At 40.7% G+C, this 22,453-nt stretch overlaps 1 protein-coding gene across 1 annotated transcript in view; it reads right to left on the bottom strand.

Annotated features, from left to right (window-relative positions):
* Positions 1 to 9,856, bottom strand: part of LOC118795654 (BMP/retinoic acid-inducible neural-specific protein 3-like) — a 76,597-nt gene extending 66,741 nt beyond the window's left edge. Inside the window, exon 1 of the mRNA XM_036554293.1 lies at positions 9,313 to 9,856. The gene's annotated coding sequence lies outside the window, so the exon portion shown is untranslated. The remainder of the gene's footprint in view (positions 1 to 9,312) is intronic.
* Positions 9,857 to 22,453: the final 12,597 nt, after the last annotated feature.

Raw genomic sequence — 22,453 nt, 5'->3', positions numbered from 1 at the left:
GAAGTGTTGGTGGGCCAGTAGGGGGGCCATGAATAAACGCTGTGATCTCCATACACACTGTATTATCACCCATACCATCACACCCCTACTGTGCACAGCACAACACGGATGGCGGTGCCCCTTCCTGCATCTGTCCACCTGCTCTTATGCCAGAGTCTGAACCCTAACAGTGTGCCAATTGAGATTAATGCCGTGGCAGAGTCCTTTTATGCATCACTTTAATAATTAGCAAATCAGAAATAAAGCCATTTTGAAGCTGTTGCCATCTTTAACAGCAAAAACTAAAATGGCTGGAAAACCGTCCTTTAGACTTCTGCACCATTAAATCCTATCAGCCACACACACACACACACACACACACATACACACACACACGCACCTCACTGTGGACTACAAATATAAAAGTAATACTGAATAGATCAAACCTTTGATTTCAGTTAACTGATTGTTCAGAAAAAGCAAACAATGTTAAAATTGTAACATTTCATGAATGCCCTGCTCTATACACATGCTTGATTAAAAATGCAGATGTGATGTTTTATATTTAATACTTCTAATGTAATGTGTTTTCATAATAAACAACATAAATAAGGACAGGTTTTCTTCCAACTGACATCTATGTAATAATATCTACGTAACTCCTCCCAGAGCACTGTGGTACTTTCCAAACATGATAGTGATTAAGAGGTTTACCATCACTTACTAAAAAGCCATCCCCCCTGCCAGCCACCACCAAAGCCCTCACATGAGAGCCCGCACAGATGCTCAGCCATGTTGGCCTCCTGAAAGTCCTCAGTAACTGGGGGATCCCCCTTTGTGTCATAGTAAAGGACCTTTGCCAGCTGATACTGATCAAACAGATGCACATGCAACTACAGGGGATCCCACTCAAATCAGCTTTCCATTTCTCAACATTTTAAGGATAGGTGTTAATTAATTTCCAAGAATTATTTTTACTGTGGCAGTAGCGAGATTCCCACACAGTTAGGCGCCCTTAAGACTGAGCTGAGGGAGGAGTTGATAATAGGATGGATGGTGATGTTGGACATCGCTGACACAGTAGTCCACTGCTGATGTTACATTCACATTGTCCATTCTAAGAAAAAAAATCTTTGACAAGTTATCAACTCCCCGCTATTAGCTTATCACCCACATTATACAATAATTTTCTCTTGTCATCAGGCCTCTGTGGGACTCTATGAGAAAACCTAGTACAGCAGTCCAATGTCAAGCACTATATAAATCCATTCCATTATTATTGTCACGATTATTACTTTAAAAAGAAACAATAAAATACAGTTACAAAGCTTCGTCTGACCAATCTTGACTTTCTGCGCTTTCTGCAGGTCCTGCATTTTTTGCCATCTGAGTGAGAAACTTGCAGCACTAAACCTACTAACACCAAATACTCAGACAGTGCCTTTTACACTTTGAATACATTTGCAATTTGGAATTAAAAAAGTGCGCTGTTAGTGGCACATATGGTGTCTTTTTAATACTTCATACCATGTCTGTGGTCAAATTGAAAAGATTTTGCTCCTTTGAGCACAGTCTGAACTTGCAGGGTTCTGGAATAGCAGTCTTGGTGGAGTCCTGCGTGGGAGCTTGTATGGCCAATTAAGAGTTTCTGCTCCCAATCCCATTCCTGCCAACTTTACCAGGTGATGAATTCCAAGTGCTCATGCAAACTGGTTGTGTTTCCATCCTTTACTTGCCACTTGCAAGATGACAAGTAACATTGGTAAGATCCTTAGGTTTCCTTTTCTGTTTAGATTGAAACAAAAACAATTGCTGTCAAACTTTTGAGTTAGAGACAGATTGACATATATTTCTGTATTTGAGGATGTATATAAACACTTCCCCTGATGTCTCAAAGACTTCACAGGATAAAAATATTTAGAAGGACTGTGGGAACACTTTATCCACAAACAATTCATTCTGGTAGACTCTCCAGAGGAACCTGCAGGGTGTTTGAAGCGAGAGGGGACTTGAGCTTCTCCTTTGCCTTGGGTTCACCATAATAAATGTGCTATTGGCATCATCTGACATCTTACCCTTCCAGCTCCTCTACCACCACCAGCTCTGCGGTCTCCACCACTTCACAAGCTGCTTCCCACGAAAAAAGAACAAGCTCCAAGTGGCGGAGTCCAAGCCATTTGTAATACTTTAACAAGCAAGGGCAGTCACACACTCAGTCCACCAAGGACACTGTCATAATGGGAGATACACTTACCACACAAATCTGCTTAAAGAAGTGGGTGGGGAGCAATGCTACAGCAACTGACCTCTGCAAGCACTCCTCACTGACTCTGCAAGTGACCTGGTTTGACTGGGAAGTGACCTCAGCCCAGAGAAGTCTCAGAGAGAATTCATTGGCTAAAACTGCATCATTTCAATGACACAAAGAGTCACCCAGGGAGGGCAGTTCACATCCGTTTGTCTCATTCCCTCATTTCCTCATTGTATCATGAGGGGGATTGTATGTTATAACTGTGAGTCACCAAGGAGCATCGATGAGCTGAGGCAAGCCCGTCCCTGACAGATTGATGAAATTTTTTCAATGACTTCTGCCACCTGAGCAGGGTGCCTGGGTAGCTACCTGGGCAGCATCACATAGTAAATGAACCCATGGAGCATCTGTGAGCTGCTAGGGTATTTCTCTATCCTAGACTGACAAGGGTCCCTCTCACTCTCTGTGCATGGGAGAAGGAAGTGTTTTCAACCCCTAATGGGCTGCTCTAGTACTAGGTCCTTCCCTGCATGGGGCCCAGCAATGTTCTGGAACCTCATCAATATTGTACAGTTTCAGTGGGATTTCACCATCAGCCTGGACATTTATCATCCACATCGACACTGGGGAAACCTCCTGGAGAAGGTAGGTCATATCCTTATGTACCTCCACCAGCCGGGATTGAGGACCAGCCCAAAGAATGGGTATTTGCTGGGCATTACACTTCTCAAACCGCAGAAGATAATGTGCAGATTGTTCATTACTGACTGTATGCTCAGACGAAGGTACAAGTAAGTCCTGAATCTAGCTGGCTGTTAGAGGCAGTCTCTCTATGAAGCTCAGCGACATATTCATTTGTTTTAATTCAAATTGGTAGCTCACAGAAATGGTTCTGGTGTACGTGCAAGCAGTCTCTGGTTGTTGCAGGGTGAAGACCCAGAGACATGGTACTTAGCTAAATGATACACGTGGATATATATTATGAATAAAGTGGGAAAGTGTATAAATGGTAAATGTTTAAACGAATTAATCACAAGCTACTTAAAACTAAACTGCTACAATGGTTTCCTAACAAATGATGATTACAATCTGTGGTAAAGAAGAAAAAAATTATCACCCAAAACACAAACTTTTTACAGAATTATTTTCACTAACAGGGCATACATGCTTATTTAGCAGAAGGTAGTTTATTTTAACATTTAAACATTTTAACAAGGAGGCTGTTTGGAAAAAACTACATTTCATAACAAAACAGATTAAACAAAAGCTTTCAGGCGAGGGTCTTAAATAATTAAATTCCTGGAGCAGTGGAGCATTCATTTACCCTTCATAATAAAAACTGAAATGAAACTAAGGCATAATCATGAGCTGCTTTCAGTGTCGCAAAATCTAAGGCCTAAGTATTTCCTAGCATTAAAACAAAAAACTCTTTTGGAAAACTCTGAGTAATAGGGTTAATGGTATGCATTCTGAACCGTCACATTGTCAGGGGGCTCATTAAAATCAGAGGAGGAAAAAAAAACATGGAATGATACGATTTCACTGTCGCTAATTATTTTTTGATTATCTCAAAAGAGGGCCATAGACTACTCTTAAAAGTATTCCCTCTTACCAACAAAGTAGGCTTTTCTTTTAAGAGAGGAACGCAGTCAAAGGCTTTTATGATTCATTTCTCCCACTCCTTGAATCGTCTCGTTGGCAGCATAATATCAAAGGGCTATTAAAAGTGTCAGCGGAGGAACGGTGACGGATATATGACTGTTGCCACTGAAACAACGCCATTTATTTTAAATCAAGAGCCTTGAAGCATTTTCATGCAGAACAAATGATGTATAAACCTAGAAAATCAGTGAAGATGAAAGAAATCATCTGATACTTTTTTGTCTTGGTTTCTGTATCCATCTCTGACTTTGCTGCATAGGGCTGATGAACTGTGATTCTATAGTCATGTAGTAGGAAATTATGCTGCTAGGATATTGAACAGTCAGCTTTGTCAAATATGTCACTATCAACAGCATTAAGACCAAGGATGTTACATGGCTTTGTTAGGTGGCTTAGCATTAACGGAGTATGACTCAATCTAATAAAGTCATAGTGTGTTGCTTTAATATACGTTCTCCCTGACATTATTTAAAAGTCTGATTAAAATGTTTCTTAACAAGAAAAGGAAACATGATTTAAAGGTGTTATGACAAAGGATCTTTTTAATATTGTTTATAACATTGTTCTGCTAATAACAATTGAGTAAGCTCACCTACAACTGAATGAGACAATGCTAGCTTTTCTGCTCTTAATGCAATACAATAAAATATACAAATATACAAGCTACGCCCTCATCTGATTTTAGTCTAAAACCAACCCTGCATCTGGATTGTGTGACCAATACATTGCAATTCTTCCCTTCCATATTCTTTCCTACCTATAGTTCAATCCCCTTCTTCTTTTCTACCCCTACTGATGTACAGTATATATGGTGGCTAAAGAAGCTGAAATGCAGTTTCTGGTGGCTTTGCTACATTTTAGCAAACTACAGCACATTCCATTCTGATGGTTCTGCCACACTGTATCTACCTGTAACCACAGCCCCATTGTATCTACCTGTAACTACAACACATTCCATTCTGATGGTGCTGCCACACTGTCTCTACCTGTAACTACAGCCCCATTGTATCTACCTGTAACTACAACACATTCCATTCTGATGGTGCTGCCACACTGTCTCTACCTGTAACTACAGCCACTCTGTATCCACCTGTAACTACAGTGCATTCTGATGGCTCTGTAGTGAAACAGCAAAGGAACATTTAAGAAACGCTCAGTGAGTCAGTCTGTTCTTTCCCAACAGCGAGCCCCGAGAACCCTGCAGATTCAGGGAGAGGTATGATCCGTGCTGCTTTGCACAAGTGGACAGATTGGAGGCGGAGGTGTGATGATATGGGCTGCCACGCCACGCAAAACACCGAAGACACAGCACTCTGGCCCCGCACTTTGCACCTTTCTTCTACTTAGAACAACACCCTTACATTTACGCATGACGGTGCACGGCAACACGCCACAATGCGTTTGATCGACCCCTCCTGGCACGGACCAACATGCGCGTGACGGACCGTCCGGTCTCCTCACCCAATGAAAACCCAGCAGAGCACCACTGGGACGCTGTGGAGCGGTGCGCGTGTTGCCGTGACAACACCGTGACCGCGCCCGCCGCACGCTTAACGACCTGTGTGCAACGCATTCTGCAGTGCAGAGCGTGCATTCCCACAGAGAAACAAACACTCCAGCATTGTCAGTGCCAGGTCAGGTATGAGCATCACTAGCAGCTCATGCAGGACACATCAGGTACGGAACGTGTTCGCTAAAAAAAGGGACTTGGTGATTCATCCCCTGATTTAAATATCATTTTGCACATTCATGCTGCAGAGGTGTCCCCCATGCATCCAGGTCATCTGCCAAGGAACTCTATCACTCTGTATTTGGTTCCTGTTCTAACAAAACTGAACCAGAATCACATTTTTAAAGCCCCCTGTTTTTAACACATTTTCAACTTTTGACTGACAGGGGATGAGGAAAAGTGCCTCAGGTCATTTGACACAGGAAAGTCTTACTAGTGCTTACTAGTGCTGGGTATGTGAGTGAAACACACTGCCTCTGAAGAAGCTAACCCCCTGACATCACTCGTGTGGAAATGGAGGACAAGGTAACAAAATAAACAAGGCACTGTCCACTCATGCAGAGAATGCTCTGGAACGGCAAGTACAAAGCAACTTTGATCAATTTTCATTAATTACTCATAAGGCTACCATTACAGTGGACATTTATGAACAAAGGCAGTTGGCTTAAAAGAAAGCATTTGTGGATATGTAGGCAACAGCACCTGGAAATAGCACAGAAAAGCTTAACAAAAAGTTTCAAATTATAAGCAGTGATAACATTGTAGTACTCCGATTGTAAATGACAGCTGAGTGTTCGCCTCTAACTCTGACACTTAGCTAGAATGGCATCAGTCACAAATCAGACCAGTTTCTGAAGGGTTGGGACAGCTAGCTACATAGCATACCTTCATCTGAACATTTCTCCAGGTTAGTTAATGTTAACTTCTTCAAACTATTTCATGTAAAATGAGCAAGGCAAATTCTGCTGTATTTGTGAATATGTTCCTCCTACCAACCAATGAACTGAATCCATTGATGGTAACTAATGGTTTCTTTTGGAAGAGTGTGAAAACAGAACAATGTTGCCAAACAACCAAATATACTTATGTGGCATGCCTTCATGAAGTAATGGCAGGTGGTCACTGAGCACTGATATTTGAAAACTCCTGAAACTTGGGTGGTCCTTTTTTGTCATATAGATGAGGCTTGACATGTTGTTTCAAGGTTCTGGCTTCTCAGACCGGTCTACTTCACAGACCTGCCTGACCCCCATGCTGGTTCAGCTGGTAAGAGAAGATAACCAGAGCTTTTTTTATGTAGTTTTGATCATGACATATAGGAAATCGGGTTTGTTAGAGTTATCCCTGTAACCCATATAACATGCAGACAAAGAGTATTATTGACTGGAGTCAGTCTTTAAAATGTTGCATGTCAGTAATTACAAAGATGCAACAAACCCAAAATACCTTTAATTCTGAAACATTTCACCTCTCTTAAAATTTGCATTCTGGTCCAATATTTCCTACACATACAGTACCGATTTCCCCCTCGCATATCACCATCCTCAACACTGAGGTCATTGTATTGTTTTCTACAAAAGTATTGCAACATAGCTTCACTGTACAGGTAAAGGTACCGGTAATGGCTTGTAAAGCTAGCCAAGCTATGTTGAGAGATTCTGTTCCATTGTGTAGTAGTAGTAATATTAATATAATATATTTCAGCATAGCTGTTCATGGATGGACAACTCAGGGGGAAATAAACTATGGGAGAAGTAACAGGAAAAGGATTGTGTCTGCATAAAACAGTCCGACTAAGCCTTGGCAGCTGTTTTTGTTTGCTGCGGTGTTCTCAGCTGAATAGTGAGCACTTTGAAAAACAAGAGCTGGAGGAACTATGCCGCCCTAGTGTATGCTGTGCTGAGACAACAAACTGTTGCACACCCAGCTGACTCAGAGCCCAGATTACTTTGGGCCTCCTTTTTCAAATTCTGATCCCTCCTCATTTCTCTCTTCCCTTGCAAGTGCCACCAGGTTGTATTACATCATGGCTTATGGGCTACCTTACTCCGGAGCACCCTGTCTGCAGTTCCAGGAGAATTACTTGTTCTGTCTGCTTCTACTCGTGCATATGATGAACCCGTCCGGACCAGTCACGACCATAATGAATTGATCGGGACCAGGACAGAGAGGACCTGGACCTGGGACATCTTGATTGCCTCAGAATGGGTGGGAATCCTGACTGATCCCCTAAGATAGTGCAAGCAGTTCTTCCTCAAAATGGTTGCCTCTGCCTTGCATGCCAGAGACGTTGGAATATTTCTTTCTCAGAGGACATATACCCACAGTTCCTGCGCTGCACTGCCTTCAGATGGATCTCACTGGGGTGATTAAACCAATGTGGAATAATTCCCTAATTGGACAGCCTACACTTATTTGGACTAACTGGCCTACATTTACCAAAAGAGTGGTATGAAGTAGTTGCATTTTTCAATGGAATTTAAATTGATATACAAATGCCAATGTCCATTTGCAATTGTACATTTTTTGCTGTACTTTTTTATTTCATGTTACCTATAATTTGTTAGCATTAACCCATTTTACCTTTAATATTCTTAAAATTAATATTATGCTATTACTTGTTATAGCTGTTTTATTTTCATTTTTTTAAACCATGCCACTTTTTATGTCAATAGATACACTGTAAATATATAAATCTTTTTATTATCAAGGAGACTACTTAATTTACAACTATTAATTTAGGATTTATTCCTTTGAGCAAAATGCAAGGCAAGAACGCAGTAAATTTTAGACACTAGCATGCATCACAGACACCAGTCTCCTACATTAATATCAATTTATTAATATGCACATTAGGTGTATTAGCAAATGGAATAAACTCTAAAAGAACACGTACATTACTTTCCACAACCATCAAAACAAAACTGTGCATTTTACAGTTAACAGGGGTTTGGAAAAATGCCAATTCACAAATATAGTTAGAACTCAAATATTTTAAATCGGTCATTAAAAAACAGTTACCTTTTGGGTGTAGTCCTCTTAGAACAATAGGCAGTCTATTCCATGACCGAAACAAGGAACCTTTTTTTCTGGTTGGTCATCTTACCTATTAGCGATGCGTTTACAATAAACAAGCGTCTCCAACTGAAAACAAATGCACCCACTTAGACAAGCATGCTCATTCTGTTCTTACTATTTGATCGCTTGCTCAGACTCATAAACGTGAAAATTAACTTAAGCTTTCCTCCGCTGTCCAGCTAAGCTGTTACAATGCCTGGCCTTAGGATATGCCGTACAGGTGTAGACCCTCATCAGAAAAGTGACTCCATCACCAGATGCAACCTCATTTCTGATGAAATGAACAATAAAAGACGTTGTTACGAACATTTACCACAAATTGATTATGACAAATGATGAATCATTTACATGTATAACAAACGACATGGACCAGGCAGATACAGCTTTGATGTCAAAATCCTACTGAAAATTTCGAAAAGTTACCGGAACAGTTGCGTTTTGTATATACTTTAAGGTAGGGTAAAGGAATTAGGATATTGGCTTCTTCTAACGTATCTTGCTTTCATATCAAACGATACAGTAGATAAAAATGTTTTGCAGAAAATAGTGCGAAATATTTCGCAATCTTTGACACAACAATTCATTCAGCCGCTCCTTCCCGATTCATATCGAACGGGTATTTCAAGTGCAGATCCTGCCTGCTGCGCTACGGACTACCGAGAATGGTGCTGATTGTAATGTTCGCAGCAGTAGGACTGCCAGCCGATAAAAGGCGAACATCTCCAAACTGTGACAACACTTTAAAATGCTTTACCATAACACAGCACGCAACACACACAACATGCACAACACGCAGAAAATCAATTATGATGGCTCATTACAACCGTCATACCTGAGAGTTAGCGGAATGCGTCGTCGCCTACCGGTTCATCTATAATGTAGACGTGATCCCCCAAAAAGAATAAACTCCTCTCGTCCAGATTTCGCACTTCGGCCGCGTCAATCGGCTATTCACGTGTGAACGCCGATACGAATTCCAAAGGACCAGTTCTGAAGTACTTGCAGTGTTTCACTTGGAAAATATTTCGCCACTCGTCCATAATGTAGTAGAGGGTACCACAACGCTATCTGGATCGAAACGCAATTTTAATGCGTACAGCAAGCGCTCTCCTTTGATGGGACAGAGATGCAGGTATTCACTGACAAGTTTACGAAGGTTAAACTTTATGCTGCGCAGATGAATTTCGACGAAATACGGTGAAACGATGCTGTCAAGATCTCGAGGAAATGAGTAGAAAAAGCACCCCCTACACTCCCTTTACTTGGCCTGTGACCGATACTTCCCGTGGAGAGGTATTTGGACGCGAGCCTTGAGCTGCATAGATTCCCACTTTCGGAGCTAACGGCGTGTGACAGTCACGATGGTCCTTTAAAGCCGCTCTTCTAGTCAAACGGCACTTTTAACCCGCGCTGTCCTCGGTTTTACACAACAAATCATTTCAATTTAATCCTGGGCTTCAGCCGCTCTGATTGGACGAACTATCCAGGGAGGGGTGTAGTTTACAGGGAACATAGAGCCTTCATTAGGTTGTTTGACCGAAGTACAGTATTTCACCCACTATTAATAGTCACTTCGTCATTGTGGTATTACTTGCTGCTTGTCGTGTGCTAGTGTTCCTTGAAAATCGTTTAATGTGTATTTCAACAATAGACACAAATCGAAAAGAGAAGCTAACGACAATCATATTTATATGACCGCTGCTGTGCATATAATTATTATAGATATTACAACACGTACTCTTACTACTGCTGATATAAGAACGCCTCAATCTTAAATTACACTAGGATAAAAAAAAAAAATCGGGAAAACATGTCCCCAGTATTTTCCATTTGTTTTTCGCACTACTCCCCACACATTGCATCTTGTGCCAGCCACCTCCGACAAGCTCTAAGGGCAGCGACAGCTCGTCCGTGCCGGCTGACACCTCCGGGCTTTGGAGCGGATTTGCTATTCTGGCGATAACAACCTCGGGGACAAAACTCAAAACTGAACGCCGTCATTGTTTGTTCAAACGCAAATAAGAATAAAGTAAAAACGAATAATGGGATTTTTAATATGATGCAAATGTATGATGAATGACAGTAGGGTGCATAAAAGATCAATTAAATGTACAAACTGTAAACATTTAAATGAAGACACATATCAAAACTGCAAATGAAAATAATGTTCTGAAATAAGGTGTCTTTTCTTGGAAACAGCAATGAAATAATTAAAAAATATATATTCTATGATGTCAGGCAAGACTGGACTAAAGTGATTTAAGGCATGTCATCAGACAGAAGAGACGTGGGTCAGGGCAAGTATCCACACAAAAAACCCCCACGGCTGGGGTCGTGTTATATTTCATGTCCCTTATTATTATTATTTTTTTAGATGCGCTGTACTCGCGGGAGACATCTGAACGCGGTTAGAGAAAAGTCACGTTCTTATCAAGCCAAAGGGCCTCTCTCAACACCTCACTGCTTATTATGACGTCTCTGCGTGTCAAGACACCACACTTCAGGTCTTAATTTTCGCACTCATTTATATGTGCTGTTCATAGTCCTGATCCCTTCAACCACCCTCAAAGCGCGGCTTATCCAAGGCATTGTTTAAATTCCCCCCATAAAAAAAAAAAAAAAAAAAAACTGCACAGGAGGGGGTCTCATTATCTCTGGCGAGAGGATGGCCCGTGGCCCTGTTTTTTAGAAGTTAGAATATGCTTTTGTGCCATATTCCTCAGGTCGCATCTCTATGTACCTGGGCAGAATGGTAAGTAGGCGAGCCCACCGCGTGGCCAATCAGTGCCGCACTCGCTACTGGACCATGTGGAAAAGGGAACTTTCCTCCAAGTCAAAAAATGCACGAACCGAAGGAGAACTAGGAAATTATATTTACATAAAATGTAGCGTACGCGCCTATGCAAAGCGGCTCAAAGGGCAGTGCGTTTGGCAAGGCGGAATCAGCGTTAAAGGAGAAAATGCGCCTGTAACACAACTCAACAAAGTGTGATTGTAGAAAACAGTCACCTTACTCTCACGACAGTGCAAGGGTGAAGGGGACAACACATTTAGGAGTATACGCTTGCGATGAGGGAACATTATTATATACTTTTTATTTTGGCCAGAAGGCAAGAAGAGAAACAAATGAAATTCTGAGTGAAACAGCTTTTAGATTACACAAGAAAGGCACAGATATCCTAAACTGAGCCCAATATGCCTCCATCACTGTACATGGCAATAACCTTGGAACCTTACCTTACTTTCTGAAGATACTTTTCTGAATGAAAATTGAATGACAATAATATTCAATTAGTATTTCACATTAAAAACCCTCATTCGCCAAAAAATAATGATCTTTTTGTGGGTTATTATGCTTCCCCAGGACACTCATCAACACATTATTCTTCCCAAGCACTCTTGAAAACTTTAATATTTAATATTAATATCTTTAAATTAGAAGCCCTTCACCTTTCTGTGCACTCAGATTAAGCTTCATCAGGGTTTTTGAATGCTACGTTGTTTTGAATGAGCAATGCTTTCTTGGACCTGGGAGAGGGCACTGGTTGATTTTTTGTGTATTGGGCAGTGAATTTCAGCTGCATTAGTTTGGCAAGGACACAGTAACATTTAGGAAAAAAAACATTATTTGCAATTAAGGGTACTTGTCCAATGATTTGTCCAATGATTTTCCTCAGCTGAATATATACATAATTGCAGAGGAAAAGGCATATTTTATTTTATGTTTTTACTGTACAGAAAACTACATCAATGTGTTATACCCTCCTACAAAAACATTTTGTTGTCATTGCTTGGCTATACCTTGCAATAATCCCCCAGAAAATGCCTGGTTTTTAAAAGTAGGTCCCTGTGCATTTATTTGCAGTCAGAGTGCAGAGCACATGATAAAGACATTCCATCCTAAGAGTGAAAACTGAAAATAAAACATCTCTCACACCGCTGTAGCTAGGAGCATCTGAGCGGTCCGTTCAATGTGCTCGTGACAGGAATTCCCCCGTCTGGCTGACTGGAAATGCAAAAAGACCACAGAGGGATCATCAATACACATTTAGCAGGATCAGAGTTCCTTCACGTATCCCCCTCCCTCAGACCGGTGGCATTTGGAGGCCGGGTAGCAGCCTTGGCATTTTATCTGGCAATGTAAAATATGGCAACACGGATAATAATAACAGCCTGGGAAAGACAGTGCCCGGAGAATGTGTAATCAATTTATTACATTTCGGCTTCCAGTTGGGCCTACACACATCACAAGGAGACAGGGGCAATCACCTCCCTCGCCCGGTCTGTTTCTGCCTTCCATCATATGATGCAGAAGGGAATCCGAAAATACCACACTTCTTCCTTCAACGCATTCTTTTTACTGTTGCACAGTGGATGACACCTTTTAACTTTGTGAAGCACGGCTTGAATCAGTCGAAGGAGGTATCTCAAAATTTATTATCTGAAATAGTTTTTTGATAAGCTGGGGAAAAGTGAACCCAGACGCAATGCATGAAACAGAAACAATCCAGGAACGATCCAGAAACCTGAACTAAGACCAGACTTATAATGCTGAGGCCAAATCACTTAAAAAATTTAAAACCTTTGACATAACAACTTATTGATAGCAGATCGTAGTAAGACTTTTACTTTCCATGGAGTATCCATCACCCAGTGGCTGCACCAACAGCAAGAATACTCCACTTGAAAGATGAACAGATTCACTTAAAACTATACTGAGACCTGCATTGTCTGTATAATTCCTTGCTGTTAGATTTAATGCCATTAATCTCACATTATGTTCTACAAATTTCCATATCTATTACAAATATAGACATTACCTCCTGGACACAGTGGAAACATCAACATTGTTTCACATCTGTTTTCATCTAGCTTTTTTTGGTCATTTTGACCTGGCAACAGGAGAGACACTCCTGTCCTCATGACCCAGAAAATTGGTCTGCTCACCAGACCCCGCAGCGCTGGGGAGTGAGGGACCAACCCCTGTTAAATTTATGTCAAAATATCCGGAGGAAGAGCTCAGCGAGCTTGATGGAGCTTACCCATCACTAGGCCAATGACCGAGGGGTTTCATTGTCAGATTTTGTCACTGTCCAGAACAGGCACACACACTCAGATGCGCAAGAGAATAGGGCAGACTGCACTATTGAGATAAGAAAATTTCCTTTTCCTGACCTAACCATCTGGTCAGGCTCCAGCCTTGGCAGTTATCTGTAGGAACTGATCGTTTTTATCCTCAGCTTTGAGAGCCTGAGTGATCCTGAAGAGTGAAAGGTGAGACCATTTTCTTTTGTCTTTTATTTGAACCTTGTTCATTAGAAAGCTGGATAGAATGTATGTTTTTGATAGTTATAGCTGGCCGGTTGGCATTACCTTCTTGGTGTAATTTGTTTTCTTTTTTTTCACTTGACCTGGGTAGTGGGTGTTCTTATTCAAACTAATGCACCACTTTTGTGTTGTAGGGTTTAATTAGGATGACATGCATAAGCTATTAAATCCACCTCATATAAGCAGACCAATGTTTTATAAAAGTAGTGTTTTCTTTCCTGCCTCTAAATGGGTGTACATACATTTCTGTTGAACCGTATAGCTGTCTCACTTCTTTGTCTTTATTTTAGGGTGGCAGTGTGGCGTAGTGATAAAGGAGCAGGGCTTGTAACCGAAAGGTTGAAGGTTCAATAACTCGCAGGTGCACTGCTGCTGTACCCTTGGGCAAGGTACTTAACCCACAATCGCCTCAGTAAATATCCAGCTGTATACATGGATGACATGTAAAGACTGTAGCCTTTGTAAGTCACTCTGAATAAGAGTGTCTGCTAAACAACAATAATGTAATGTCTTGCTGTTGTGTATTTTTTGCTGTTGTGTATTTTTCTTTCTTTTTTCTCCTTTCTCTCACGTAACAGCTTACATATTCTTCCTTGTAAAACAATGAAGTTTGCTTGGTTCATCTGTGCCAGCATAGCTATTATGCTCGACAAACTTCATTCCACAGACTGTGTCTGTGTTGGTTTTATTAGCTTATGATGGCAATAACTGAGCTGCTGGCTGGCTGTTATTCTTGAGCTTTGTTGAGCATTTGCTATGTTGTAAATGCCTTGATTAAGAACCGTTGTGGGAGTTCTCCTTCTCAGAGTCTAGTGTGGAATGGAAGAAAAAACCCAAAGGTGCCCACAAAGCCTGCTTTGTGTCTATTGCAAAATCAATACATTTTCTCCCTTCGCAATTCAAAGGTTGCTCCTTTCTCTTTTCAGGTTTTCTTCCCACAAGAGGCTATGACAGATAGGTTAAATGCAAAAAGGGTATATGAGTCATTTTCATGGCCAGATGAGAGATGTAAGCTCTTCTTTCTTTTGAAAGAATGTCTGCTTACCTTGAGATGTTATGATTAATATTATTGTTGGAACTGTCCACAGGCCATTTCTTTTTATTTTGAGAAGATTCAGCTACTATCGGAGGTCAATTTATTCAATAGCATGCCAGACCATACTAATTGACCTTATTTCTTATTCTCAAGTGTTTCACATACCATGAATGCTTACCATGCCTTTGAACACAATGCTTCTGTTGATTGAGCTGGGGTGCCAAGCCGATGCATGCTGGGATATGTTCAACGCACGTCTTCTCCCTCCCTAATCTATACACCTATGCACCTATCTTTGGACATGATGCATATTGTGAGATTGACCCAAAATTAGATTATTCAGACCCAAACAATTTGAACTCCTCAAAAATGTCCACGTCATGCTTCACATTCATGTGTCATTCTATATTTGTGGACTGTTGGACATGTTTTTCTACAGGATTTATAAAGAACGTTCTTTTTTCTCATGGGCGCCATTCCAACAGACTAGTTTTATCTTGATAATGCCCTTCTTCCCTATAGTAAAGCAGCTGAATAGACTGATGCTGCGCTCTCATGATCCTCTGATGCGCCACCCTTCCTTCCAAATAAACTTCAGGGACCGCCCCCTTCGGAGGTTCATTTAGGTTATTCTTTCATAAGGGAAGCTGTGACCTCATAGAAATAAATAGGTTATCTACAACCTGAAAACCATACCAGCTGTTAAAAGTGAATGGAGTGAGATCATCTCAATCTCAGAACATGCTAGTATGGTGGATTATCTCAAAATGTGATTAGTTGATTGATAAATTAATTAATTGATGTATTGATTAATTGAAGGACAGGCATTGATAGAATCTGTTTCACAGTTAAGACTTTCAAATGTGCAGAATCTACTTCAGACTTATATAAAAAGCTGTATTAAAGAACAATTTAATTTCGTATCCACCAAGAAAGTAGGACATTTATTGCTTAGGGTGCATTGTCTACAGGTATGCATAAGGCTAAACAGCATCTAGCTCACCAGCTCAAACGTAAATCATCTTCATGGCTGGTTTCTCAAATTTAAGACTCATCCCACAACGTAATGGTTAACTCCTCAAAAGAACGATACATCTGCATCTTCCTACCCTATCCTTACAATAGTGTGCAAGTGGCTGGAATTCTGTCTGTATGAAAACCCCTTGCAAAATGTACACAAAATACAAAACGTTGAATTGCAAAAGGTTTACCTGTTTACCTGTGAGGTGGCACCTTATATATATATATATATATGTTTGGGGGTGCATTGAAATGGTTTTTAGCCCTCCATGTAGCTCAAGGTTCTCCAGAATACAGGTAAATATGATTAGAGTTTCCCTATCTCTTTGTTCAATGTTAATGGTAATGAACTAAAGTAAAGGTTTCCATATTGTCTGGAGTCAGCCCTTGTCGATCCTATTTCAAAGGAGACAAATTCACTAATGGCCACAATTCATTGTCCTGTCTGCCATCCTTAATATCATACATACAAGTACATTATTTGTAATTTGATTAGCTGGCTGTGTCATGTGTAACATGCTGAGTACAAAAGTGCGGTGTATATAGAACCCCTCGAATGAATCAATACTGTTAGGACAATGGCGTCTTTACATTTCTCTGTTTAGACACTATCAGTCTAAAAAGAGACATGAGTCACTAAGAGTCACATAGGAAACACTACCCTGTCCTTAGAAAAACCAGAGCCAGTTATTATTATGAATGCAGAGGAGGGTTTTGGAGAAGAATAAAATATGATTATTTATTGAATGTGGTAAAGAAATGTGGCTGAGGAACAAAGTGCATTGCTTTGATCTCCCCCGAAGGCTGTGCATGTACTGAAACCATGCGCTCAGGGTATCCTCCCCTACCGTTTGGCATTAAGATTACTCACTCTCTCCTCTTCCTCCATGCTGCAGAATTTTACAGCTCTGGTTACCAAGGTGAAATTTGATCTCCAAAAGATGGAGCAGTCAACCACTTTCACACACCGTGGCACAGTGTAGTCCTTTTTATTCCAAATCCTCACCCATTAACCCTTTCCTCTAAATAACAGTTTATGATATATTGTGTATGTGTATTATGCCAGTTATGAATAATGCATTAACAGTCAACAATGAGATTTAGGTTTAATATAAAATATTGTTGATTTCCCAAGTTGAAGCATGTAGTAACAACCCAGCCACCCCAAAATTTACTTGTTAAAGACTTTGTAGTTATGATTGACCCAGACCTTTCTGTTTGAACCCATACAAAACATTTCATGACTTACATTTTTTCAGGCATGATATATTGCCAAAATGTGGCCTTTACTCTCCATGAAATAGGCAAATAAATGAGTTCATGCATTTATCACACCTTGATTAGACTACTGTAATTACTTTTGCCCAGGACCATGAAATGCCACTTTAAATCCCCTTAAGAAATGCTGCCACTATAATCTTGACAACAGAAAATTGACCATATTAGTCCAGTTATAACAGTGCTTAACTGGTTAACAGTGAAATACCAGAATGATTTCAGACTATTGCCTCTAATTTATAAGGCTTCAAATATACCTGTGCCCACTTACCTGCTGGATCTATTAATCCTCTACAGCTCTCCTAGATTGCTTCATTCACAAGAGTCTGGTGGTTCCGGCAATTGGTAGAACTTTTTCATGCAGGGCTCCTCTATTACTGTTTCATTCCCAAAAAAGTATTGACTTATCTGGGATTCAGATACAATCTCAATTTTTAAGTCCAGACTAAACTTAACTTTATAATAAGTCTTATAGTCAATTTTTATGAGGAGGGTGCCTCATATCCAGGAATCTTTTGATCGGCTTTTCCTGGTGTAAGGGGATTTCCACCAATGTCATCTCCTTGTGCTGACGGAACTCATGTAGGAGTGACATCTCTACAACACTTTATTAAGCCCTTTTAGAGATGTAAAGTTGTAAATAAATCCCCTCCTTTTGTTGAGACTAGAGATTAAGGGGCAGATTCAGAGTTGAGAGCCAGATCCAGATCCAGATAGACTCGGTTCAACTATTGCACAATTGTTAGCACGAGCATTTCTTTCCACCGTGCAGAGGAGGGATATATCTAAACAATAAATTTCAGCACGGATTATGCTGGGCTGCATGATAAATTGCCCCAAGCATTTAATAAATGATAGGTGGATGGCCAGTCATTGTAGCTCTTCCACAGCTACCCACTTCCCGTGCACCTGCTGTATTGTGCGCAGACTGATAGTGGCCCTGCACATGCCGTACATGAATGGCGTAAAGAGGGTACAAAATACTGCATCTGTTTCTGAATGATTCCTGTGCACGAAAGCACAAGGAGGTTAAAATGTGCCTTGGCGCTATGTCAGACTGAGAAGGTGATACTGAATGCGATTATGAATACTATATGTAAACATACCATATGTCCCTGAGTCTCAAGTCCTACTCAAACCATTCAAACAAAAAAGCAATTTTGTTATGTTTGATATCATTAAAAAGAATTTATCAAATAATGCACCACTAAAACTTGTATCACTACAGTGTGCCTCATGGCATCATATTATTATGTCTCTGGAGAGCAAATGATTCAAATGATCAATTCAACATAAGTTCATGCGGTTTACACTGGCTGACTCCACCTTGAAGTTAAATCAACACTCACACTCCACTGTACTGAAATTGTCCATAAATGAATAATAAAAGATCCAGGATGCCGGAACAGGATTGTGAACAGCTAATTTTGCATTACCCTGTAGAGGTTTCTTTCATATAAAGATGTCAGTTATACTGTATGAGTACGAGAACTACATTAGTATAGATCTTCGAAGAGGTTCACTCTGTGAAAATAGATTTTAAATCTCAATGACACAATATCTTGGTTAAATAACGGATAAATAATGAAAAATATGAGAGAGCATGAACATTCACAGGTCACAGTAACACTTTTTTTTCAGCCTTATTTTCAGCAAGATTCCCTGTGACCTTTATGGAGTGTGAAAAGCTGAAATTCTTAGATAGTGAACTTTGCTGTTGTAGGCTTAAAAAGAAAAAGCCATGAAAAGGAGCAGAGTAACGGAGGAATCGCCATACCCAGCGGCTAAATGTAAACACCAGCAAGGACCCAACACATTTTCGCACATTTTTTTTTTTTTTAAGCACATTTTGTGGCTTCGTTGCCAGGCTAGATTGCTCCTTTTTTCGAGCCGAGGTGAACTTGATGATGATTGATGACAGAGCCATCCTTGTTAGGGGGGGAGAAAATTGGCAAAGTCAGGTTAGATGTTCTTCCCAATGCGAGAAGCCTCTTATTTAAATCCGCGCATGTCCCCTGGGGGGGGTCTCTTGGTACGGTTTTTACATTATTTGGGTAAAAGCCCCTTCAATCTTCATACAGACGGACATGGCATTGATTACTCTCCTCCCTGCACAGATTTTCCCTTATTTAAACTCGGATGGCATGGGTTTCGTTTCAAGAGGGGCGGGGCGCAGTCACACAGTAAATTCAAAAAGGGAAGTTGGGGATACAGCCAGTGGGGGTCTAAGGAGTCTCACAGGAATTATTATTATTATTTAAGTCATTCCTGATAAGCTCTGCATGGTGCTAGTGTTGAGAATGAAATATAAAAAAAGAAAGGGGTCAAACTAAGCCATCTATTATGCTGACAGAAATAAACCATCACCAATTTTACACAATGCTAAAAAAATGGCAACTTATGGTAATGACTGCTGCATTGTTCAAGAGATATAAAATACAGTCAAAGCATTGTGTGTAACAGAAAAATGCAATTAGAGAATCGCTTAAGAGGCATAAAGAAAATAAAAAAAACAGACAACTAAAAAATGTTCTCAGAATTACAGGAAAATCATAGTAAAACAGGTTAAAATGAAAAGTTGCTGATTCATGTTCAGACTTGAGTAGCATCATTTTTTTCCATTAGCTGTAGATAGGGAAAAGCATGTAGGCAACACAGCTCAGCAGGGCCAAAGATAGCACTAATATAACCTGCTCAAGAGGAAATGGTAACTCAGATGACTTTCTCCCATGTCCTATGGTAAAAAATATATCATTTAAGCTTTAAACAAAGCTTTCGGGTCCATTGGGAGAATCAACAACCTCATCCATATGGCAGGGTGCATTCTTACCCTAGATTTCACCTCCCAAGATGGAATTTATCAAATGCGATTTACAATGAATTTTATTTCATTTGCCTGGAAGTGTGTTTCTACTGACTAATAGGCATAGTTCTGTGGTGATATCATCTCTGTGTACCGTCTTATGGATTGTTATGGATTAATCTTAATATACAGTAATTTACAAATTTGATATTGGCATCAAAGATAACAGCAAAGTTCTGTATGTTCTTTTCTGTAAGATTTTACAATGATTGTTACACATTACATTGAAATGTTGCTTGTAAGCAAATACAAACACTCTTGTATTGTCTAAATTTTACTGAACTGAATTGGAGAATGTTTGGTGCATAAAATTTTAATATGAAGACCTTGAAGCAGGACCAATCATAAACTCATAATACCTTATTTGACTGATAAAGTTGTGTGTCAGCAGCAGAGCAGCACAATGCTGAGGCCAGTGTTATGTTTATGAATAATATGGCTGAGAGGCAGTGTATAAATGCGGGAAAAAATTGGACCTAAAATAGGTCCCTGTGGGATGCTATGAGTAATGGAGGCAGAGGAGGACCCATGTTCACCAACCAAAAACTGATAACTGTCTATCACAATAACTGAGCCAACCGAGGAGCCCACCTTCACTAATACCAGCATCAGCCTACCGTGGGCGGTGCTTAAGTCCACAGCAAGTGGCGCAATGCTCTCTGATGTCATAACTGAGGTCTTGACACATGCATTTTACATTGTTTGCAGTTATAGTGTGCATGTGCATGCCTTCAGTAAATCAGCAATTTAATTATTCATTAACCATCATTTCAATTTCATTCAGTTTTAGCAGACTTCACTGTTTGATTGCTGGAGAGCACTGTAGGAAGAACAATAATTTATGAATTCACAAACCCTTCAGTTGTGATTTTATGTCAGTATAGTTTGCATTACAAGAGTTAATGTCTGCTTCAGTGGTCATGTGACTAAAAATACTCATGATATTGGAGCCCCTTTTTTGATTGCTACACTTCACAATTGAAATGGCAGAATTATGCCAACAGCATGCATAACTGCCACCTACAGCATAGCGGTGTAGAGTAGAACGCTATTCCAATACTTTTGTCCAGGCCTGTGTCATTGGAATGCAGGACCAATACTCTGATGAACTCCCACACACAAATATTTGAACTGAGTAATTCAGAGAGTCCTGTCAGTTAGCTAATGCCATGAACTGTCGACTGCCCCACAACCGCCTCCCCTTGCGGGTCCTATTCTGCCTAACCCACAAGCATGGACAAAGACAAGGGCAAAGAAAAGGAAAAACATGGTAGCTATTTAACAATACCCCAACCCCTTCAGGGCTGTGCCAGATTCCATCCTGACCCCTGAGATGCCATCTACAGCCAAACATGTTTAAATTTTACCCTGCACACACAAACCCTATGACAGGCGTTCCCTTTACTGGCTAAGGTCACACACAGCTTAGCTTTGCCCACACTGGTTAGTTATCAAATCCCTTCTCTGTCTCTCCCTCTTTCTTTCTATGAGCAAAGTAAGAGGAGTGCTGTGTCTCCCCTACTGTCCCCATGTAGACAGACCCTGCCTCCCGAACCACAAATCACCTACCTCTCACCTGAATGGGCTTTTAACCTGCTTCCTCGGTGCCAGCCAGCTTAATTAGGAATGAGGTTCAGGTGTGCCTCATCTCAGCTCACGTCCGAGATCCCGCCAACCCACCAATTACCGCCTCCCAGTAATTCTCCCCAGCTGCTGACACTAACAAGCTAGCTTGGTGAGTATGGGTCCAGTGCAAACTCAGCCACTGGCTCTAACGCATGCTAGCTTAGTGAGTACAGGATCAATGTGTAATGAGTAGGGGTCTAGTGAAAACCCAGCTGCGATTGCTAATGCATGCTAGCCTAATGAGTATGGGTCCAGTTAAAACCCAGCTGCTGGTTCTAATGCACGTTAGCTTAATGAGTATGGGTCCAGTTAAAACTCAGCTGCTGGTTCTAATGCACGTTACCTTAATGAGTATGGGTCCAGTTAAAACCCAACTGCTGGTTCTAACGCATGCTAGCTTAGTGAGTACAGGACCAATGTGTAATGAGTAGAGGTCTAGTGAAAACCCAGCTGCGATGCTAATGCATGCTAGCCTAATGAGTATGGGTCCAGTTAAAACTCAGCTGCTGGTTCTAATGCACGTTAGCTTAATGAGTATGGGTCCAGTTAAAACCCAGCTGCTGGTTCTAATGCACGTTAGCTTAATGAGTATGGGTCCAGTTAAAACCCAGCTGCTGGTTCTAATGCACACTAGCTTAGAGTGCATCAGACTCATACTCAGACTCAGGGTCCACCAGCTACTGGGGACTGGCTATGGGGCCGTTTGCAGCCTCTGCCAGATTTATTCCAAAGTTTGAGTCCTTGCTCAGGGCAGCCCTCTGTGTGATTTTCAGTCAGCTCCTCTATCTATCATGTTATCTATCAGTGTGTATTGTTTCAGTT

The sequence above is a fragment of the Megalops cyprinoides genome, chromosome 20 (genome assembly GCF_013368585.1).
Source record: "Megalops cyprinoides isolate fMegCyp1 chromosome 20, fMegCyp1.pri, whole genome shotgun sequence".
Lineage (NCBI taxonomy): Eukaryota > Metazoa > Chordata > Actinopteri > Elopiformes > Megalopidae > Megalops > Megalops cyprinoides.
The sequence above is the reverse complement of the archived record's forward strand: the minus strand, read 5'-3'. Positions and strand labels throughout refer to the sequence as shown.